Below are 24,117 nucleotides of genomic sequence, written 5' to 3'. Positions count from 1 at the left end.
GGAGGTGTCTTGCGCTAACTAAAATGGCTGCCGCGTTGCGGCGGAGGGGCCACACAGCGGCCTGCATAGTTCTTCTACGTCTATTTGAGTTCTGTGTCAATGACCCATCAACTGCAACTTCATGTGGTGGAGCCCACGTCAACCCTCCTCCTCCATCACTGATCTCGAGATAAGTGGGTGGAGCTCGGAGCTCGGTGAATGCGGAGAGGAAGAAGAAGAATGAAATACTGTTACAGGAAAAATTGAATAACGATTAAAAACTTCCGGGTGATCTTGCAAACCTTGAACTGTAACTGTGACGAAGATCCTCGTGCTCGGGTCTGATCTTCTGAGGAAAGGGTTTGTTCGGAGTTTCTCATTTTATTAATTATTAATACTGAGAAAGATCTGTAAAACGATCATTTGAAGGGATTCTTCACAACAGAGAGATGGGGCTAACATTATGATTATACACATCACGATATGTTAAAGAGCGGTAATAAAAAATAAGCATCACATCCGGTCATGAAGGACACTGGACACATCATATCCGGTATCGGCCCTCTGGTGAATTTTCACTTGCAGTCCATTTTTCGTCGGACGATCTTCGTTGAAAAACACGATTATAATCGCCTTTGTTTTGTAAGTATGGCATCATAATGGAAGTCTAAACGTTTCAATTGTTGTTCATTGGTATTTTATTCAAGTGATGCATTTATGACGTGGATGAATGACGATTTTATTTGCTTGTTTTATCCAATCTATCGGTGACTGATCGAGGCCTGTGTGGCAGGGACGGCTATCCGTAATCGATATCTGTCAATATTATCTGTCCGAGTTTTCAAAAAGAGTCCGGAAACATGAAATTGACGTTCTTGTTGAAGTTTGATCAGGAAAACTCCTTCATTTCATGTGAACCCGGGGGCCCATTGGCCTTTTGGACCAAATTTCGATGGTTCATGGTTTGCAAGCTCTTACATCATCAAATACCAGTTAAACAAGATTTGATTCACAAAGATTGGCTTTCTACCTTCAGTACTTTATCAATGAACTAAGTTTCTGCATCGGAGATACTTTTCATTGAGTTCACAAGGTTAATTTATTCACGAAAGTAATTAATATCGCTAATTAGCAACATGTTAATTGCTTGATTATGAAGTATAAATTGAGTCATTAAAATGTATATCCCATTATCCCATGGGCTTTGTTCACTGAAAGTTTTATTTAAATATTTCAGGTATTGAGGAAGTTGTATGTTCTGATCCTTTCTTTTCAATGACGATGACCTCCCGCCTCCCCCTCTATCAAAGAACTCCAAATGATCACGTCATTGCAAGGATCAGAACATGCATGATATTATAACATGTAGGATCAGGTCATTGAAAGGATCAGAACATGCATGCTATTATAACATGTTAGATCAGGTCATTGAAAGGATCAGAACGTGCGTGATATTATAACATGTTAGATCAGGTCATTGAAAGGATCAGAACGTGCGTGATATTATAACATGTAAGATCAGGTCATTGAAAGCATCAGAACATACATGATATTATAACATGTCAGATCAGGTCATTGAAAGGATCAGAACATACATGATATGACATGTTCAATCGGGTCATTGAAAGGATCAGAACATGCATGATATTATAACATGTTAGATCAGGTCATTGAAAGGCTCAGAACATGCATGATATTATCACATGTTAGATCAGGTCATTGAAAGGATCAGAACATGCATGATATTATAACATGTAAGATCAGGTCATTGAAAGCATCAGAACATGCATGATATTATAACGTCAGATCAGGTCATTGAAAGGATCAGAACATACATGATATGACATGTGCAATCGGGTCATTGAAAGGATCAGAACATGCATGATATGATAACATGTTAGATCAGGTAATTGAAAGGATCAGAACATGCATGCTATTATAACATGTTAGATCAGGTCATTGAAAGGTTTAGAACATGCATGATATTATAACATGTTAGATCAGGTAATTGAAAGGATCAGAACATGCATGCTATTGTAACATGTTAGATCAGCTCATTGAAAGGTTTAGAACATGCATGATATTATATCATCTACATCAGGTCATTGAAAGGATCAGACAGTGCATGATATTATGACATGTTCGATCAGGTCATTGAAAGGATTAGACAGTGCATGATATTATAACATGTTCGATAAGGTCATTGAAAGGATCAGAACGTGCATGATGTTATAACATGTTAGGTCTGGTCATTGAAACGATCATAACATGCATGATATAATGACATGTTAGATCAGGTCATGGAAAGCATCAGAACATCTGCAAGATATTATAACATGGTAGATCTGTGCATGGTTTCGTGTTTAATGTGTTTGCTCTTACACGAGCTTTGGCTTTCGATACCAAAAAAATAATTATTTGAAATGATCAGAACATGCATGACATCATATCATGTTAGATTAGGTCATTGAAAGGATTAGACAGTGCATGATGTTATAACATGTTCGATCAGGTCATTGAAAGGATCAGAATGTGCATGATATAATGACATGTTAGATCAGGTCATGGAAAGCATCAGAACATCTGCAAGATATTATAACATGGTAGATCTGTGCATGGTTTCGTGTTTAATGTGTTTGCTCTTACACGAGCTTTGGCTTTCGATTCCAAAAAAATAATTATTTGAAATGATCAGAACATACATGACATCATATCATGTTAGATCAGGTCAGTGAAAGCATCAGACCGTACCTCACCATTTAAAATTACTGATCGTAATATTTACTTCAGTGAGGATTTTGAGGTGGGGGAGGGGGGAGGCAATATCTCAATCCACAAAACCCTTTGAGGAGTGGGGATATTGTTTAATAACATAATCAATATTATGTGATCATAATGTTTTATTACTTGTGTAAAAAGAAGGAGCTTTGAAAAACGCCACAAAAACGCCTTGAAAGAACTCCACAGAAGCGACAGGAAGGGTCGTGTTATTAACCCTTGGTGGGTATATAGAGTGCAGTAGATCTACGATCAAGTGTGATCGTCGATGTGATAAGCATGGACAAATGTCCGAGTCCAAATCTATTTCAGTTCAGTGTGGAACAGCATTATCGACTCTTCATATAGGTAACCAAATATGTTTGTGGTTTATAATATTTTTTCTTCCTGTATTGGCCGTTACTCCCACAAAAACGGCACTTTAAGCGATTTATACACATTAACACGGCAGGGAAAAACCACTTGTGGAGGTGGGATATTATTACTATTGATGTTGTTTTGTAATTACATCAATTTTATGCTATTATCATTAGTTTTGTTGGTAGAAGCAGCCTTGAAAAAATGTCACAATATCGCTAACTTAACATTGATATACACCTCAACACGTGTCCCCAATGGTGGGAAAACACCTTTAAGGGAGAAAACCCCCCTTGGGAAGGGGGGGGGGGAATGAATGTGCTACAACCTTCATTGTGTGACTGTTAGTCCTCCTGTCAAGTTTGGTTGAGATTGGATAAGTGACGACGGAATGTATCGCGGTAAAAAAATAATCAGACAGACAGAAAGACAGACCCCAAATTGGGTATTTTAATATGATTAAAATAAATGCATTTCCCCATTTGTATTTGACGCGCTTGGGATATGCCTGGTCATGCCACATCGTCTCATCCGTATTCCTCCCCTCATTCCCCAAATGAAATTGCATTGTTTTTGGCGGATAAAATTGGTTTGGTGTTGATGTAGCGCAGCATAATGGGTCGAATGGTCTCCTCTTGTGTTTACTCTGGGTTTATTTTTGTCTCTGTAAATAAAAACTTGCATTCATTAGATCCTTATTGATGGGAAAACTTACAAAATGGGACACAGTGGGTCAACAAACTGAATACAAAAGCCCGTATTTATTGGATAATTATTGACTGGATTGTCCATGGAAATGAATCGCAAAAATTCCAAACAGAGTAAGGAATATATAATGTATAACTTTTCTGTGAGTAACATAAACATTGTATCCTTGGCAGGTCATCGGTGAAATGGAGAGCTTCTTGGAATGGCTCCAATCACAAGGCCTGAGAGAAGAAACAGCCCAAGCAGTGATCGATGAGCTTGGAATTGAGAATCAGAAGGTTATTCGAGCTTGTACCGAGTCAGATTCATTGCGGGATGAGCTCCTTGCTCTCTCCACAGAGAAATTTCAATTTGCAATGTATGCTGACTTCTTTAAATTTATGAATTCTTTTTTAAAGCCACAAGATGTCCAGATTGCAGGTTCTTCTCTGTTGGGAAGTATTTTCGTCAACTTGGATAATGTTATTCGGGAACTTTCCAGTTTCTGCCAAAACTTTGTTGGATTCCAAAATGTGCAGCTGGAAAATCGTCCTGGTGTTTCTGGAATTGGGTTCAGTGATGTCTGCAGCCTCCGCTCTCAGGATGATGGATTAAGATCCACGTCTGGTATGTCACTTTTTTCTACGATATAGCATGTCAACAAATATCTTTATCTTCTACCATTGCTTTTTAAAAATTATTTTAACTTGTATAAACTCTTTTGGTGCAGTTTTGTGTTGTCTAATATGAATGTATTTTTGATGTATGGTACAAAGTCAATTTTTAGCTCACCTGGAACATATATCCGGGGAGCTTATGGGATGGCGCATCTTCAGGCCGGGCCGGGTCCCGCACTGAATGGTCGGTGCCGCGTCAGAGCGGCGATCGGCGCGATTCCGGGGGAGGGTGGCCAGGCCGGACCCTCGCCCCCTGGCGGGGACGGTGTTCCGACCGGGCGAGCCTCGGTCGTCGGGCCGAAGACCGAAGGGTTCGGCGCCGAGATGGTGCGTGGAACCTCGGCCTGAGCAAGCCTCCTCCCCAGAGTCGTGAATGCCGGACGGACTCAACCTGCAGGCGACCAAACCACCCGAATGCATTGCTCGGCTGTGCAAAGCCGAGCTGTGTAATAATGTAACGACGCACCGAGGCTCAGATATAGCGGACTGTGATGATAATAGGGGTTTTGAATCGAAATTGGCAGATTGGTAAAGTGATGGGCAGAATTGGAATTTGATGGCAAAAATTGGTAGTGGGAGATACCCGATGTGATGGGATGGTAAATCCACCATCCCTCACACGTTGGCAAAGGAGCAATAGTTTTATGGGGTTTATGGCAGTGTAAGCTTGCCGAGGGAGGGTTAGGATAAAATGATAGGCATCTAGAGAAGAAGGACCATAGGTAACTGTAGAGGTAAGTAGTGACAATTGTACAGGTAGTCGGGGACGCAGGGAGATTAGTTTGGTTGTTAAGGACGTGGTATGTGCTTGGTTTAAAGGGAAGACGGGGAGCACCAAGTTAGAGGGAGTAGTTAGATCAGATGATGCTGTGTGTGTGTGTGTGTGTGTGTGTGTGTGTGTGTGTGTGTGTGTGTGTGTGTGTGTGTGTGTGTGTGTGTGTGTGTGTGTGTGTGTGTGTGTGTGTGTGTGTGTGTGTGTAAAAGTGTATTCAGAAGTGTATTGTGAAAAGTGTGTGGTGATTGTGAGTTGTATTGAGTGTGGAAGTGTATGGAGCAATGTATGAGTAAGTGATTGTGTGTTGCGATGAGCAAATGGTCCTGGAGGAAGGAGGGTGCAGGTGGCACCAGGTGTGATTGCACAGGTGTGCAAGTGGACAGGTGTATGGAGCAATGTATGAGTAAGTGATTGTGTGTTGGTTTGAGCAAATGGTCCTGGAGGAAGGAGGGTGCAGGAAGCACCAGGTGTGTGATTGCACAGGTGTGCAAATGAACAGGTGTATGGAGAATTGTTGTATGGAATAAATGGTATGGAATATATGGAATATATGGAGTATGGAATGGATGGTTTGGGAGTGAGTGTGGTGGAAACTGTGGAGTGGAGTGGATGGTGCGAAGGTGTGTATGGGGAGGATGGACCCCATCACGAATACCCGGGGAGGGTAGTTTAAGAGTTAGGTAGAGGGAGTAGGTAAATTGTGGTTGGATATTGGCATCTGTGGTGCGTGTGGAAGAATGGTGTTTGGATGGGTGCATTAGTGTCGTGGAAATGGCTGGGCGTGTGGCCTGTTAGTGTGTGTAGTTGAATTGGCACTCCGCCACTGTGAGGATGTCGGCCAGGTGAGGCCGCAGGTGGGCTCTGGGAGCTGGTAGAGTTGTTGTGGATGGGGCCCGAGGATCCGGAGGACGGACCCGGGTAGCCCAGTGCCAGAGAGGGCACCGGGTGGGGAGAGCGCCAGAGGGCCTGCCCCAGTCAGATAGGTTAGGGTGAGGAGCAGGTTAAGCTCAGAGGCAACTGCAGTGGTGGAGGTGTGCAGGTGGGTAGACCTGCTGGGAGAGCCACATGACCCAGTCTGAAATTGTGCAAAGGCACAGGGAGTTGAATCGGGGGAGTGAGACCCCAAATTAATGAAGCACCACAGTTTGGTCAATAGGAGTTTGGTTCTTAAAACCACAGAGAGTAAGATGGCCAATGGATTGGCAGGGAAAGACCCCGGGTAGTGTAAAGTGTGTTAATGTCATTTAGGAAGTAGTTAGGATTGGAATCTCCTCGCACCATCTACATCCACTGACCTGAGGTGACAAAGCTCCACCACCATGCCATGGTTTGTTGGTTTTATTATTCTTTGTGCAAATATTTGGATTGTGAGACGCATCACGACGTGGGTGTGACATTGTGCTGATGTTCCATCTCTTCCTCCTTATGAGGAATTGATGAGGAATTTGGGTGATGGCAAATTTGGTTAGTGGGATTGTTGTGACGAATTTGGTATTAGGAGATATGGGGAAGACGTGACAGTAGTGACAAATTTGTAAATGTGTAGATTGTTGTAAATATGGGGTAAGGGCAAGGGTGGAGTAGGTGACAGGGGGGGTGGCGTATGGTAGGGACGAGCTTTCTCACTTCGCTCTCCGTACGTACCTCGTTCTGCATTACTTTGTTTGATGTGTACCCTTGCGCCCTTACCCCTCGCTCACCTGTCTTTTCTGTCTTCCTTCCCCAACCTGAGGGTCGTGCCCTCGGCACTAAGGGGAGTGTGCGGGAGTCCGCCATTGTGTGCCCGAAACTCTCGCAACCACAGCTGCCTGCATCCACGCACCACTTATGGACCACATGTCTGTGGCTGAGCACCACTTATGGACCCCACGGGTTGGGGCATGGCCCCTCTGCTGGAACCGGCCATGATGGCCCGAGATCTGCTGGCGGACCTCGGTAATGTGGCACCTATGCCATACAGGTGAACCACCCATAGTCGGCCCCCTGTGGGCCATAAATAAAAAGTGGACACGTTTTGTGCTTTTTATTATTGCAAATAGGCCGCCAGCAAGAAGACGAACAAGTTGACAACATCTGGAAGAACATTAGCCAGCAGAGGGAGCCGAAGAGGAAGACCAGCACCAGGGGTTTGGTTTTTGTTTGAACTGTGGTGACTGTGCACTCCGGTGCGTTTTGGTGCTTTATGGTGCTCTTTGTTGGTGCTGGTGCGTCGATGCAGCGCAGGCTGTCTCTCCCCCCAAAAAGAACAATCACAGGTCCTGGGTCAGTTTTGTAAATACCATTAGCGTCAATTGTAAATAATGCTCCCCACCGTACATGTTTAGTTTGAAGACAATTCCGCAATTCGGTTAGCTGTGGGCGTAAATCTGTTAGGCAGGGTGCAATGCAGCAGGGGGACATACTTATTTGTGTTTTAAAACTGTCACACTCAGGGTCAGGTTAATTGTAGAGGGAACTACACCTACGTGTCACACCAAGTTAAAGTTTTATAGGCCCGAGGACGTGCCTGGAGGATGAGGGTACAGTGTTGCGGATTTGAGAATCCTGTGTTTTTTATTGTTGTAACTATCACCCTTTATAAATGTTTCTGAATGATTCCTTGTAAATACCTCCGTTTTGTGTGTAAAGGTCAAAGGTCGTCCTCTTAGTTAATCCATGTACAAGCACGTAGGCCACCATATACCTCTCTTATAGTTATTTCCTTATTCTGTGTCGTCTAAGGCTCTGTTTCCCACTAGTTGACACTGCATTGCATCGAATGAAATAAGATAGGTCCCTCCGGCGCCCCCTTGGCCTCTTCAAAGTGCCAAGTAACTTTGAATGGGGTTATTGGCATCACCATTGCGATTTGCATTGCCAACTGCATTTCCAACTGCATTCACCGCCATTTCCATGTGCTCCAGCTCGGAGAAGAAAGGCGTGGCCCGCACCTCATCATCAGAGGCTGGAGCCAGGAAAGCCCTTGCCGACCAACCAAGGATGAGTGGGTATGGCTCAAGAGGGTGGGGTTATAAAACCCATTGCATCAGCCCCCACCAAAGAGAAGTGCGTAAGAGTCCACCGAGAGTTGAGTTCAGAGCTCAGTGGAGGAGGAGCAGCGAAGTTGTTGTTGAGTCCAGTGGAGAAGGAGCAGCAGCGTTGAGTGAACGGACCGCAGCTTTGGGACCACCGCAAGTGAGACCTCAGTTAGTCCAGCCCCCCTGTGACACGCAGCTTCGACCCGCTGCTAGGCGGGAACCGATTGCGGTGGGATCGGTGGCCGTCGAGGTCGAGGCCGACGTCCCGTGCGGGAGCAAGCTCCAACCGAACCTTCCTCTCCTTCCAGCCACCCGTGCCATTCATCCCTATCATCATTCCCCGTGTGAGTCTGATTGTCGTCCGTCTTCTGTGTTGTCTTGGGGTTTAAGTAAGCTTGTATAAGTTAATATTTGCACTGTGTCTCCTTCCATCCTTTCTGTCTTTATTTTCTTATCTTTCCTTCTCCTTGGTTATTTTGGTCTTGTAAATAATTAGTAATAAATCCCTGTTCTTCCTACCTTCGTCTTCTTCATTCTCATCCGGTTCGTCTTAGTGATTTCCCTCATTGAATACCTGTGGCGTGATGTTGGCCAACGTTTCAGGATCGGGTTTAGTACCTGTTAAATGGTTCGTGCCGCGGGCTGACATCCGCTCGGCAATTAACATCTTGTCCGTGGTCGCGGCACCTGCCTCTCCGGAGGGAGCTGCACGACTTCAGGACTCACGTCGGTCAGTCACACACAAGGGGATTAATCCCCCCTTGGTAAGGGGAAAAAGGCCGACGTAGAGATCGGCAACAATATTTTGACGGTTTTCTGTAATACCTGTGTAATACCTTAATATCTGTCTGTAGTGGATACTTACCTGTGTATTATTGTTTTTATTTCAGTGTGAACTACTAAAAATGGCTCAAGTCAGAACAAGGATGAAATCAAGTTCTCATTTAAGTAATCTTGTTGGCACTGGGCAGGAGCTGTTGGTGTCTGAACTGCCAACTGTGAGGGATATCCTGAGGTATGGCATCTACTTGAGGGAGCAAAGTGAAGATGACAGGAGGAACGACCCAGTGGACCAGCTTGTGTCTGACATCTACCCTGGTCTGATTTGTCAGTGGAGCAAAGCTAATGCTCTTTTCAAGCCTCCTGTTATCAATGAAAAGGTGACCATCATGTCCAAGCTCAAGGAGGTCTGGAATCAGGCAGTGAAGTTTTCTCTTGGGAAGGGCAACCTTGATGCCAAAGAGAGGTTCATTGTCAAGTTAGACAAGTTATTTGATATTTGGACTTGCAAGTGTCAGATTACCAGTTGTGAGGGGGGAGGCTCTGAGGGCTGTGTGATCCAAGCCCACATTAACTGTTCCTGCAGCAGAGAAAATGATTCCTGTGAAAGATCTTGCCTACATCAAGGGACAGAAAGAGAAGGTTGGAAGTAAAGGACCCCACCAAATGGGGAGCCCTGATCTGCCAGAGCACAAGAGACAGGTGAGAACATTGGAAAGGCAGGAAAAGAAAAAGAATGCAGAGAAAAGGAGAAGGAGCAAGGAGGGAAAAATGCTGCAGCAGCAGAGAAGGCAGCCAGGAAGGATGTTGAGAGATTTTTGTCAGATGGTGATGAGGATCTGGAATTGGAGAGAAGTGGTGCTGAAGATGAATTTGTCACTGAAGTTGAGCTCTTCCCTGAAACTGACACTGAGCCTGCAGCTTCAGCAAAGGTCCAGAAAAACAATGATTAGATTCCAAACATTGCCCTTGCTAGTGTAAGGTATGGCATAGGGCTGAGGCCACTGCAGCTCTGATTGATGCAGGAATCATCACAGAAGACAATACAAGTAAAGTGATTGATAAGAACAAGGTCAATAGAGCACAGGAGAAGATGTCCAAGAATGAGTCAAAGCAGGACTTGTGCAACCTGGTAAAGTTCAAGAAGTAAGGAGATTGATCTTTGTAATTGTAACCAGTGATATACATGCAGTTCACCTGTGAATAAATATGTACATTTGATTGGGTTGTGTCAATATGAATGATTTCCCTTATATATTTTAATATCTTATAAAGGGGTTCGAAAGGGTAAAATTGGCCATTTAGAAATACAAATTGATGTAGGTTAGAGTTATCCTATCCAAAAAATAAACTCATATTTGAATTCCCCATAAAAAAACACATAATATAGAAACACCCCTCATGTTAGGATTTCCTTCAGATTCATTTTGGCACCTGAGTATGACCCGCCCTATTATAGTAAATTATTTTTCCCTCGATTTCTTGACAACCATCAAAAATTTCTGTCCACTCAAGGATATTACTGCTCAGAGACTCCAACTTATTAGTATTTAAATTTATTCTTTTATTTGTTTTCTTCACCTTCACCCCTGTTATCTCCTCAATTATACCTATTTGGTATTTCTCACATTCGTTATGCTTTCCATTTATATACCAAGGTTGATTACACCTCCATTCCTTGGTTTGGTTATAACCTGGTTCAATCATCTATATAATGGTAAAAAAGGCGGCGGAAGCCCGTTAAAATCCCTAACCCCCCCCCCCCCTTTATTTAAAAATAAATCTTATCACTTATAACCATAAGGGACACTGTCAATTCCATTCTCTGAAATAAATCTCCTATCATCAAAAGCCCCCAATGCTTTCTTATTCACCTCTTCAGTATATAACTCATGCTTATAACTTCTTATCATATTCATTTTTCTAAACTCTTCTTTCTTTAAAGTTAAACAATTATAATAATTTTCGAAGTTTATTGTTTCTTTGATAACATTTTTCTTTATTCCTTTCAAATTTTTGTCCATTTTCAATATTATTATCAATATATTTAGAAGCATAAGCCTTAGACCTCAATCCCACAAATTCACTCCTAACATTTCTTCCTAATTCATCCTTGAACTTTCCAATCACCTTTTTATTTTTAGAAGAGAACAACTCACTCTCTGGACTATAATTACTAGTATCATAGATATTAATGTCTTTTTTCATGTCTGAATAAACACCATCAGTATTAATTTTCAAGATGAAGCCATCTGAATCCGTGTATGGAAGATTAAGATCTTTTTGATATTTCTTCTTTAAATTATAATAATAATAATCATACATCAAAGACTTTGAAAGATCAAGAATTGTTGTTCCAATATAAATCGGTTTGTTCATTTCTATCCTTTCCTAAACCAAATGGATCGCACAAAAGTTCTCTGTAAACACCTCGGCTCTTAAAAAACTCGGTCTATTAATTAATTTTGATGCTTGTTCCCAAGATGTTGCAAGTCTTATGTTTTGTCTATTCCTAACATTTTCCATGGTCTTACCAAAGGCCACATTATTCATCAATTTATAAAAGTCCTTTTCAAAATCAGTTTTTGCTTCAGTTCTCTGGAGTGTATGAAAATCAATATACTCCTTCAACCATTGGCTTTGTTTAAACTGTAAAACTCCATGGATCTTCTTTATTCTCAACCCTGCTGATAAACATTGTCTCAAGTTCCTTTGATGTAAAACATAATTTCCTTTATTTATTATATAATGTTGTAAGTAATTTTTCTGTTGATTTGCCTTTTGTATAAAATGATTGTTGATAATCGCTTAACCATTCTTTTCTTGGTCTTTCTTTATCAGGAGCGTAAGGCAGATCTTTATGTTTATTATGAAGTTCTTCAGGATATTTCAAATCAACCTCAAAATAATAACCACATTTAGAGGCCATTTTTCCCCGCAAAGCGGGGGTTGGCCTTTTCCGGGGACCGTGGTTGTTGTTGTTTTTTTGGTCCCCTTTTTGAAGCAATGTTTTACGGCCGGATGCCCTTCCTGCCGCCAACCCTTTTTGTCGCCTTTTTACGACAAGCAGGGAATTACCAGTGAACTGGTACTCAATTAGCCGACCTCGGAAGGATGACAGGCTGAGTCAACCCCCTGGCGTTAATTCAGCGATCGACCGGGATTCGAACCCAGGATCCTGGGATCCTAAGCTGGCACCCTAGCCGCTAGCCCAACACCAGGCTAGCCCAAATCAACCTCAAAATAATATCCAATTTTAGCTTTATCCAATTATTTTTGTGTAGAGATAACGATATCCTGTAAAACCTTTTCATAATCTTTCTCTTTAATCCATTTGAGTTTTCCATTAGGTAGGGCTTGAGACATAGCCCATCCATTCAAATTATTAGCATCATAATACATCAAATAAGAACGATCTTTTGTAGTATCATAATCAGGAAGATATTTGTTGTTAGCTTTAGCATATCTACTCGAACATACTTGAGATATTCCTCCTCGTTTAGCATTTTTTGTCATCAAAAGCATATCAACATCACTGATTAAATCCAAAGCCTGTTTTGTCATTTTTAACATGGCACTCCAAGCTAAACCAGGAGCAGTGTAATAGTGAGCGGGTTCTAATCCATAGGAATTTTTATTTTGACAGACGCTTCTAAAAGTCTCAAATACATCAGCCAATAGTCGGACATCAGTTTTGAGATACAAATCATGATGCTCACCAAGATTCTTGATGTTGTATTGTTTCCAAACATTTTGTGCGTGTACATAATATTTATCAGATATATGACTATTATTTAATTTATGAAAGAAATTTTCTTTTGAAGGAAGTTATGTTTCATTTAATCTCCCAAATGAGTCCATATAGTCATAGGGGTAAATTCTCTTTTGTGTTAATAAATCTTTATCTGAAAAATACTCCAAAGACATTTCCAAAGACATTTGTTTCCAAAGACATGGTAACTCTTTTAGATTTTGAACCAAGTTGGGCAATGGACTTGCCATGAATTTAAATGTATCAAGAAATCTGATATGAGTTATAGGAGATGTATGAATTGTTTTTGTGCATGAAATGTATTTCTGATCCGTGTGAGGAATTGCTGAAATGTCTCCAGATGTCTTTGAAAGTTCATTAATAAATAGATGCGTATCATAATGAGCGTTGTTATGAAGAAAGAGGAATGAAAGAGGGGAGTTTATAATTAATATTACAACTTTGATGAGCCGGACCTCTATATTTACCAGTGAGATGACGATGATCTCTAACCTTTAGGCCTTCACCAATTTTCTCCTCACAAATATGACAGACAACCTTTGGCTGCCCAAATTCTGTTTCTTCTTCTTTTGTTAAGGACATTGGTTTATTGGTTTCTCTCATTATCTTGGTTAATCGAACACAGTCTTTTTCTAGTCGTTTTACAAACATATATATAGACTTCCGACTTCCGGTCCCTTGAGCGGCGAGGCTTGCTTCGATCTCTCCACGGCATCAAAGTTTGAGTGTTTTCCTGTTCGTGTCTTTGTCAAATTTCTGCTGGGTATTTTGTTGTGTATGTGTTGTGTGTTTCTATTTGGTTTTGGTTTTGTAGTTGTTGCAAATTTGTGTGTAATTTGTCGTTTTTTTCTTTGTTCTCTTTTTTTTGGTCTCTCCAGGCTTCCTCCCCCCCCCCCCCCCCCCCGTCAGTGTTTTGTGAATATGGGTTCTTTCCTTCATAGTATTTGCTTGTTTCTTTGATTTTCTTTTCTCCCCCCTACCTCTCACGAACATCTTACCCTTTGTCCAGCGTTTTGAAAACAGAACAAACAAATAAACAAACAAAAAAAATATATTCCACTTATTCTTTCTCTCCTCCCGGACACGTTCTTGTTCGCTCTCCTCCTTGTCTCGACTTGTGCCCCGCCCCCTAAAATCTCGTTTTTCTTCCACCTCTGCTCCTGCTTTCTCAAATCCACGTTCTCACTTAGAGACTTTTCCCAGATTGTTTTTCATGGTTTTGTATAAATATGCTAAAACCGCAGCCGTGATGCTGACGCCGCCCTCCCCCACCCCCCAGAATTTCCATGTTCTAAACGTTTCCCAGTGTGTACCCTGGATTAGAATAGGTACACCGTATCCCTGCGTGTCGTAAGAGACGACTAAGAGGGTTGACGTCAGGAAGGGCATCCGGCCATAAAAAACATTGCCTCAAAAAGAGAGCCATGACAATTACAACTACATATGGGCAGGGTACAGCCCGAAGTGGAGATCGGTTTCTGAGGTTTGGGACATGGAATGGCGGGACAATGACAGGGAGATCAGGAGAAGTGGTGGAAGTATTGGTCAGAAGAAGAGTGAACATATGTTGTGTGCAAGAGACGAGATGGAAGGGAAGTGGTGTGAGAATGGTGAAGGGTAGGCAGGGACAGAAATACAAGCTTATGTGGCAAGGGTGCCTGGAGAGCGTGAATGGTGTTGGTGTCCTGTTTTCGGAGGAGTTTGTAGACAGTGTGGTGAGTGTGACTAGAGTGAGTGATAGGTTGATGATGGTGAAAATGATGATTGGAAAGCTCTTGGTGAACGTCATCTCGGGATATGCTCCACAGGTTGGTCGAAGCGATGAAGAGAAGGACAGGTTCTGGTGTGCGATAGAGAAGCTGATGGAAAACGTGAAAGATGAGGAAGTTGTTGTGGTAGGAGGAGACCTAAATGGACATGTGGGAAGGAGTATGGATGGTTTTGACGGAGTTCATGGGGGTTACGGATATGGTGTGAGAAATGGAGAAGGTGAAAGGATTTTGGAGTTTGCTGATGGAGCTGATTTGTTGATTTGTAATACTCAGTTCCAGAAAGAGGATAATAAGCTTGTTACATACACGTCAGGTGGGTCGACGACAACCGTTGACTACCTGATGGTGCGTAGGCGAGATAGGGGGCACCTCCGGGACACAAAGGTAATCCCGGGGGAGGAGGCTGTTTCACAGCACCACTTGGTTGTCTGCGACATAAGAGTGAAAGGTGCGAGGAGAGCTCGGCAGGTGAAGTACCAACCGAGAATGAAGGTGTGGAGGTTGAAAGAGGTGACAGTGAGGGGGGCATTAAAAGAGAGGCTGAGTAGGGCAGAGGATGATGTGGTTGAGCTTGAAAGTGGTTGGATGTCAATGAAAGATAGTCTGTTGGGAGCCGTTGGTGGGGTATGTGGATGGACAAAAGGACCACCGAGGCACTCGGAAACATGGTGGTGGGATGATGAAGTTGGAAAGAGGATTGATGAGAAGAGGAAGAAGTTCAAGGAGTGGCAGAAGGCGAAGGGTACGGGAGCAGAAAAAGGAGAGCATGAAAGTAAAAAGGCAGCCAGGAAGGCTGCAAAGAAAGAGGTAACAAAGGCACAGGAGGCATGTATGAAAATGTTCGGAGAACGCTTGGATTCGGAAGAGGGTCAGAAAGCAGTATTCAGGATTGCAAAGCAGATAGCGAAAGAGAGGTGTGATGTGATGGGGGTGAGTTGCTTGAAGGATGAAGTGGGTCGAATCGTTGTCGACCCAGATGGAATTAAAGGAAGATGGAAAAGATATATGGAAATGCTGTTGAATACAGAGAATGAATGGGATGGCAACATAGAGAGTAACCCAGTTTCATGACCGGCAGAGAAGATAACTGAGAAAGAAGTTGACGAAGCGATAAAAGCAATGAAGGGTAGAAAAGCGGGAGGGCTGACGGGAGTTGTGGGAGATATGTTGAAGGCAGCAGGAAGTTGGGGTGTGAAGAGAATGACAGAGTTCTGTAATCTGGTGGTGAAAGAAGGCCGCATTCCAGTGGATTGGGAACTGAGTACCCTCATCCCTCTATACAAGGGGAAAGGTGACCCTCTGGAGTGTGGCTCGTACCGAGCGATAAAGTTATTGGAGCATGGAATGAAGGTATTGGAAAGGGTGTTGGAGAGGAGGATAAGGAAGAAAGTGAAGATCGACGAAATGCAGTTTGGATTTATACCAGGAAGAGGAATGACAGATGCGCTTTTCATTGTGAGGCAGTTGCAGGAGAAGTACATGGAGAAGAGGAAGAAGTTGTTTCTTGGGTTTGTTGATCTGGAGAAAGCATTCGATAGGGTTCCACGCAAAGTATTGACATGGGCATTGAGGAAGTTAGGAGTGGAGGAATGGTTGATCAGAGTAGTGATGGCAATGTACAAAAGAGCGTGCACAGCTGTAAGGACGAAGGACGGGAACAGTGGTGAGTTTGAGGTGAAGGTGGGAGTGCATCAGGGGTCGGTACTAAGTCCACTACTATTTGTAGCTGTGATGGAGGTGCTGGCTCAGAACGTAATGGAGGGTTTACCGTGGGAGTTGTTGTATGCAGATGATCTGGTGTTGATTGCGGAAAGTATGGATGGACTGAAGGAAAAGATGAACAAGTGGAAGGAATGTATGGAGACAAAAGGTCTGAAGGTGAATTTAGGAAAGACGAAGGTGATGGCAAGTGGTAAAGCATGTGGTGACGTGGAAAGAACTGGGAAGTGGCCCTGTGCTGTGTGTAGGAAGGGTTTCGGAGTGAACTCCATTCAATGTACAATGTGCGCTGAGTGGGTTCATCAAAAATGTAGTGGTCTGAGAGGGTCATTAACCAGTGTGGCAGCTACATTCAAATATAAGGTGTGCACAGAGGGAGCTGCAGATGGAGGAAATGTTGAGTTGGATATTGGAGACGGTGTGAAGCTGGAAGGTGTGAAAACATTTTGCTACCTCGGACACATGCTGAATGGAGAAGGTGGATCAGACTCGGCAATGGTTGCTGGAGTGAGATGTGCATGGAAGAAGTTTCGGGAACTGAGTGGCATGCTGATGATGAGGGGAGTGTCGTTTAAGCTGAAGGGAAAGGTGTATGCTGCATGTGTGAGAAGTGTTATGATTTATGGGAGCGAGACATGGGTAATGAACGTGGAGCAGCAACGAAGGTTGGAAAGGGTGGAAATGCGAATGGTTCGACGGATGTGTGGAGTATCGTTGAGAGAGACGAAGACAAATGATGAATTGCGAAAGATGATGGGAATAGAGCCTGTGATTGATGCTGTGAAGAGGAACAGGTTGAGATGGTTTGGTCATGTGTTGAGGAAGGATGAAAGTGACTGGTTGAGAAGAGTAATGGAAATGAATGTAGAAGGAAGTAGAGGACGGGGAAGACCGAGAAAGACTTGGCTAAAGATGGTGGAAGAAGAAATGTGGGCAAGCGGGTTAACAAGGAGAGATGCAGAAAATAGGGCAAAATGGAGAAGATTGTCATGGGGACCGCAAGACTAACCCCCGCTCTAGTCGGGGAAATGGCCTTTAAAATGCATGTTGTTGTTTGTTGTTACAAACTCCTCTGGGGCATTTGAGCCTCTATACTCCTCAGTAGGGGAAGAATGTTGGTTCTGGGAAACATTCCATTTAACATGTAAGTGAATGGGGAAAGCGCATTGAAACGCACTAAATCACCCATTTTTTCCTCTTTTTCTGAGCCAATTTACCTACTACTAAAACACATTGAAGTCAATGGTCTGCATTTAGCTTATTAACTCTCCCCATTTTTCATAATACTCGTTCAAAGACCCAACGAATATTTGTGTTTCATTTTGAGGTAACAGCTTAATTCTCTAAAAAGAACAATCACCATCTAAAATATTGATAAATATGGTATTGGAATTTAACTCCTGGTTTGGGTATCGCCACTGAGCTGATATAAAATGATACACCTCTCTTAATAACCTTTTCTGAAATCCCCCCGAACCACATATCATTTTAAGATTATAGTAAATTATTTTTCCCTCGATTTCTTGACCACCATCAAAATTTTCTGTCCACTCTAGGATATTACCTCCCAGAGCCTCCAACTTATTAGTATTGAAATTTATTCTTTTATTTGTTTTATTTACCTTCACCCCCGTTATTTCCTCAATTATACCTCTTTGGTATTTCTCACATTCGTTATGCTTTCCATTTATATACCAAGGTTGATTACACCTCCATTCCTTGGTTTGGTTATAACCTGGTTCAATCATTTATATAATGGTAAAAAAAGGTGGAGGTAGCCCTTTAAAATCCCTAACCCCCTTTAAAAATAAAAAAAATCTTGTCACTTATAACCATAAGGGCCACCATCAATTCCATTCTCTGAAATAAATCTCTTGTCATCAAAAGCCCCCAATGCTTTCTTATTCACCTCTTCAGTATATAATTGATTATTATAACTTATCGCATTCATTTTTCAAAACTCTTCTGTCTTTAATGTGAAACAATTATAACTAGCTTCACTTTTGAGCGCCCGAAATTCCCAGGCAAACGCTATAACGCACAGGTTTACAACCTGTGCGTTAATAATTCTCAAAGTTTATACTATCTTTAATTACACCTTTATTCCTCTGAACTTGAATGCAACTTTGTCTTCTGCAATTCTTGTGAATAAAATGAGCCTAAAATCTCTTCTCCATGTAAATCATACAATTTAAAAGTCCAAGGAACTGTATCCATTACATCAACAATTTCAAAAAGCTCAGGGATCCATCTCTGTGTATACCCCTTCTCAAAATGACTTTTCCATCTGTATATTCTTACAATATCACCAACTTTGAACTTAGGTTTTGGGCAATTCCACGAGAAACGGTCAGCAGAGCTCAAATTTTAAGTTTGACTGAAAAAGTTCATGTTATGTACCAAATGAAAGCTGAAAAAATGTACTTTCAGATAATATCAAGATCACTGAGTTAGCTTGCTCTGTTGGCTTACATCACTCGTTGCAATTAATGAAGTCATTCTACTGAAAAGCGCAGTAAAATTGGCCCTCAATAATGCAAAGAACTATTAATTCATTAGTCTCTCAATTCATTGGCATGGGGTCAACAAATGCTGTCCATCAGAAGATACCTGTATGAAGATTATTTCAAAACCAATTGAAAAAATACGAGTTGGCCTTCTTTGCTTAATTAACACTCAAATTAGGAGTCGGATGTCACTCCGTGACGTGTCACTCCATAACGAAAATTTGACATTTGTTTACTTTTCTCTTTAACTGGTGGATGAAAAGCCAAATAAATCCAGTGTCATTAAGAACTTATACCACCCAATCATTGTACAGTATAATTATACATTTTAAAAAAATCTACAAAAAATAAATTAAAAAGAAAACTTGTCACTCCGTAACGTTACGGAGTGACTCATTCTGTCAAACAATTGATAACTCAGCCTGAAAAAAGGTGGCGACAGAGTAGCTGTCCCAGAATTCATTGCGTGCCAGATTTTACTTCCGTATGACAAGTTTCAAGTGGTCATCTTTAGCGGTTTTGAAATCGGTTTACATCCAGCAATCGGTGAGTACAAACTACACCTCTGTTGTCACCTGCGGATACGCATCGTCAGAGGAAAACTAGACAAATCACCGCGCCACCGCGGACCGCCAACTTTGCAGTGGACAAGCTGAGTGAAGCCGCTTACAACCTCTACTGTCAGTTTTTGTGGCCAAAACATTTCATGATCTTTTAGATGATTCGTAGAAGGGTACGGTGCAATTCAAATGGATAATTTGTCGATGCATTCATATTACAGAAAGGATGCCATTGACTGCTGCCGAGCGACAAAAGCGTTTTCGAGACAGGCACAAGGAAAAATGCAGGGAGCTGGATGTGAAACGCAAGAGAGGCGCGTGCTGCTAATGTTGCGAAGGCAAGGGAAAATGAACGTGCACGTCAGCGGAGATGTCGGGCGAAGGGCAAAAACACTGACTCCCGATATTTCATGGATGTCGCCAGGGAAGAAATAGTGGGGGGGCCAATGTAGCAGATTGAAATGCCCGGTGAAATTGCTTGTTAATTTTTGGACACTGGTTGGGCTGTCTTTAGGGATGATATAAGTTCTAGAAAAAATATGTCTCCAATTGTTTCAAGTTCTTTATGGCGGCCATTTTGGATTTTCAAAATGGCGGATGTCGAAAACGTAAAATTCCATTATCTTGGCTTCTAAATGACCTAGAGTTTCGATTCTGGTGTCCAGTTGTACATTTTTGGGGATAGAGAATTGAATGAAACCTTCTTTAATAACCTACAAGGGATAAAAATAGGTTTTTATGGCACAGCCGAACCAGTGTCCAAAATCTAACTTAATGCACATCTATCTTAATTGTTATTTGTTATTTGTATGTTCCAGATTCGTGACCCTGAGCTATGATGGAGCCAAAAAGCAAGAAAACCAAGAAAGAAACTGATTTCACACTTTGCATTCAGTGCCAGGATCCCCAAGGTGCACTAGTGACTGAGCCAGCACTGGGCTCATATGCAAAGTTTCTCCAGTTCATCCAGGAGAGGGCACGATATGGTGATGCCGACTTCAAACAGATCAGCGAACGATTAAGCTGTTTCACTGCCACTGACTTGAGGAACAATAAAGCAAAGTGGCACCGGGCATGTTATGGATCTACATGCAACACTGCTCACCTGGAGCGTGCTAGAGTTCGCCACCAGAAAGCCTGCGAACATGGCGACACCCAGCATCTTCATAAGAGGTGTGGACGTCCTTCTTCTGCACCTGCCGCTGCAAGTACCTCAGGTTCTACGCAAGACGAGACTCTTCGCTTCACACGTTCATCATCAACTCCATTCAACAGAGACCTTTGTTTCTTCTGTCAAGAGGTCACTAAGGAAAGTGTACATGTTGTATGCACGTTCAACGCAGGTAAACAGCTGAAGAAAGCTGTTGAAGAAGGCAGCAACCACAAGTGGAAAGTTCAGCTGAGTGCTGCCATCAGTGCACATGATGCTCATGCGATCGACGTCAAGTATCATCTCCCATGCTGGGTGCAGAATGTCCAACGTGCTCCCAAGAGTGGGACATCAAGTGATGACAAAGAACACATACTGCAAGAAACTAATGTTATCAAAATAGCCGCAGACATTGAGTTTGTCAGCCTTGTTCGCTCTCTACTCCAAGCTGGTGAAATTCTCAACATGTCTGACCTGAAGTCGGTTTACTCCAGGATTCTTGACAATAATGGTGTGCACAATGTCCCATCACCTACTACCCAAGGCATGAAGGAGAAAATCAACTCTCACATTGATGACGTTCACTTCATGAAACCAAAACGTCGAAACGAGTCAGACTGTGTATTCTCCACTGCCGTGCGTGATGCAGCTGTCGAAGATGCAATGACGAAGACAAATGAAAAAAACATCGAACAACTGTTTGAGAGTGCCTCTGTTCTCCGCAGTGCCATTGCTTGTCAGAACAAGCACCCATGGCAATTTGAAGGAGAAATGAACACTGATGATGCTGAAAAGCATGTACCCAAAGTACTCTATGCTTTCCTCCGCTGGCTACTGGAAGGACCAGCCACGAGCATTGAGCCAGAGACTATGCGCTCAGCCACTATTCATCGAGATGTTATAACCATCAGTCAGAACATCATGTACGGCTACAAGTCAAAACGCCAAGTCACGTACAAGCCCAAAGAGCCAGATGCACCATTCCGCCATCGCTTAGAATGGCCACAGCAGCTTGCCGTTGCCATTGTAGTCCATCAGTCCACCAGAAACAAGAAGCTTCTGGATTTCCTGCATGGGTTCGGTCTGTCTGTTGATTATAGTCGGATCTTGCGGTTGGAGACACAGCTGGCCAACTCAGTCATAGAGTCTACGACAGAACAGGGTGTATACTTTCCAAGAACCATGCGCATAGGGACGTTTGTCTTCTTTGCAGTGGACAACAGTGACTTCAATGAAGACACACCTGATGGGAAGCGGACACTCCATGCTACAGCCTGGGCACTCTACCAACGACGGGAACATGCACCCTCCACAGATGAACATAGAACACTGACACTACATGACCGAAAGGCCAGACACCGCTCACTCAAGGTTCTGACTGCTCCAGACTTTGTTCCTTGCCAAGCACCAAACAAACAATCTGCCACAGGTACCACGTATAGCTTCAAGACACGGTCAAACCCAGATGTCACCAAGCCGTACTTTGCGACGGACACAGTGTGGCTACTTTCACGCACAATCATGCGAACAGCTGAAGCTGAGGACGTACAAGACGACATCATCCCACCAGATGACCAGCTGCAAGCTGCAGAACCCCAGCATGCTGACCCTGTTGGGTCACTCGTCCACGATCCAAAACAACCACCTGGCAGTAGGATCAAGCATCACGATATCCCAACTTGGACAGCCTACAACTCACTGCTCTCCTCTTCGAAGCCTCTGACAGAGGTCAACGCCCTGCCATTGGTAGCAGCACCAGCCCATGAATGGCAAACACTGATAACAGTCTTGAAACAGACACAGCAAATCAACTGCATGGTCATGGGTCCCGATAGGAAGACAGTGATCACCTTAGACATGGCCCTGTATGAGCGAGCCAAACAGCTGGAGATGACCAGAGATGACTGCAAAGGCAAGTGGGTACTGCGACTAGGGGAGATGCACACTGTGATGGCTGCACTGAGGGCTGCTGGGAATGCCATAGAGGACAGTGGTCTTGACGAGGCTTGGTCTGAGGCTGATATCTATGGCCCAACAACGACCAGACAAATACTGGAAGCCAAGCACATGAAGAGGGCTTTGGAGGCCCACATCACCACTGTCCAAGCCCTCTTCGACCTCTATGTGGACGAATTCTTCCAAGAGCATCCCCATCTGAGGGGCCCATGTACCCAGTCAGCACAACAGGTTGCCCAGAGCTGTCATCTACACAACCGAGAGGAGATGACAAGCGCGCAGAACAACATGCTAGCTGTCCTCGAGTCAAACGAAGTCCTGGAGGCCATGGCAAAGTTTGATGAGAGGAAAGAAGCCAAGAGTCCACTGTTCAAGTTTGTGCGACGCTACATGCGGATGATAATGCTGATATACACATTCATCCGTGCCACCCGTGATGGACAATTTGAGCTTCACCTGTCTTCACTGGATGAGATGTGCATATACTTCTTTGCACATGACAAACAGAAATATGCCAGGCTGACTCCCCGGTACCTTGCAGAGATGAAGGCCCTGAAGATGACAGATCCAGGGATCTACCAAGAGTTCATGGATGGGAACTTCAGTGTCCATAAGAATGAAATCCCCTTCTGTGCTGTAGGTGTGGACCATGCACTGGAGCACATCAACAGGATCATGAAGGTGACAGGGGGTATTGTGGGCATTACCCAGAATGCCAGTGCCCGCGAAAGGTTCTTTCTGACAGCACCAGAGCTGAGTAGGCTTGCTGAAGAAGCCCGTCAGATGGCTGGCTCACAATCAGCTACACGCAAGGAGCACCACGACCTATCAACCACAGTCTGGGCTCGGCAGGAAGACAGCATTCGTCGACTGAAGAATGTGATCAGAGAGTCCATGAATCCCATGACGCATGAGGGTGAAGACCTGACGACTATCATCACCAAGGTGGTGATGCCAGCTGAAGTACAGAAGGATGTCTGCAACCAAGATGAGATTGGTCAGAAAGCGTATAACACGTTTGTTGCAGAGCGCATCAACACAAATGAAATCAACCTTTGGGCCAGAATGGGAAAGGTCAAACTGAAGATGTGGAAGAGTGCCAGGAAAGCTGTGAAGCACAAACTGGCAGACAAGGTTGTAGAGCTGAAAGACGACAGGTCACTGTTTGCGCGCATGCTGATCGTGGCCCGCTCACGACCAGAGATCAACTTGAAGGATGCCATAGGTCAATATGAATTCACCGCGCTTCCACGAACCCTCTTTGCAATGGCTGGGACACTACTACCATGCACAGACAAAAGCAAGCTCATGGGCATCCTAGAAGATCTACCCAAGAAGTCAACTGGCACTGGTCAGCAGCCAGACGACGACAATCCTGAACATACTCCACCCCCTCCCAAGAAGGTGACTGTCATAGACGGCATGGCATTAGTGCAAGCAATGGGTAAGCCACAATGGGTCAAAACATGTGCCCAGTGGGCTGGCCATTTCAATGCAACACTGGACTGCAAGACCAACGGGTATGATGAAGTCCACCTCGTGTTTGACCGATATGATCTGCCAAATTCACTGAAAGAGGCCACACGGGAGAGGCGCCAAGGTGGCAAGCCGCCCACTGCTTACCACGTTCA

General features: G+C 43.5%; 1 protein-coding gene across 1 annotated transcript in view; it reads left to right on the top strand.

Moving 5' to 3' along the window:
• Positions 1–517: 517 nt before the first annotated feature.
• Positions 518–24,117, top strand: part of LOC137421486 (uncharacterized) — a 63,608-nt gene continuing 40,008 nt past the window's right edge. Inside the window, exons 1-2 of the mRNA XM_078784968.1 lie at positions 518–621; positions 3,996–4,428. The gene's annotated coding sequence lies outside the window, so the exon portion shown is untranslated. The remainder of the gene's footprint in view (positions 622–3,995; positions 4,429–24,117) is intronic.

The sequence above is a fragment of the Myxine glutinosa genome, chromosome 1, assembly GCF_964187855.1.
Source record: "Myxine glutinosa chromosome 1, kmMyxGlut1.1, whole genome shotgun sequence".
Taxonomy (NCBI): domain Eukaryota; kingdom Metazoa; phylum Chordata; class Myxini; order Myxiniformes; family Myxinidae; genus Myxine; species Myxine glutinosa.
Note: the sequence above shows the minus strand (reverse complement) of the source record. Positions and strands in the feature narration are given on the sequence as shown.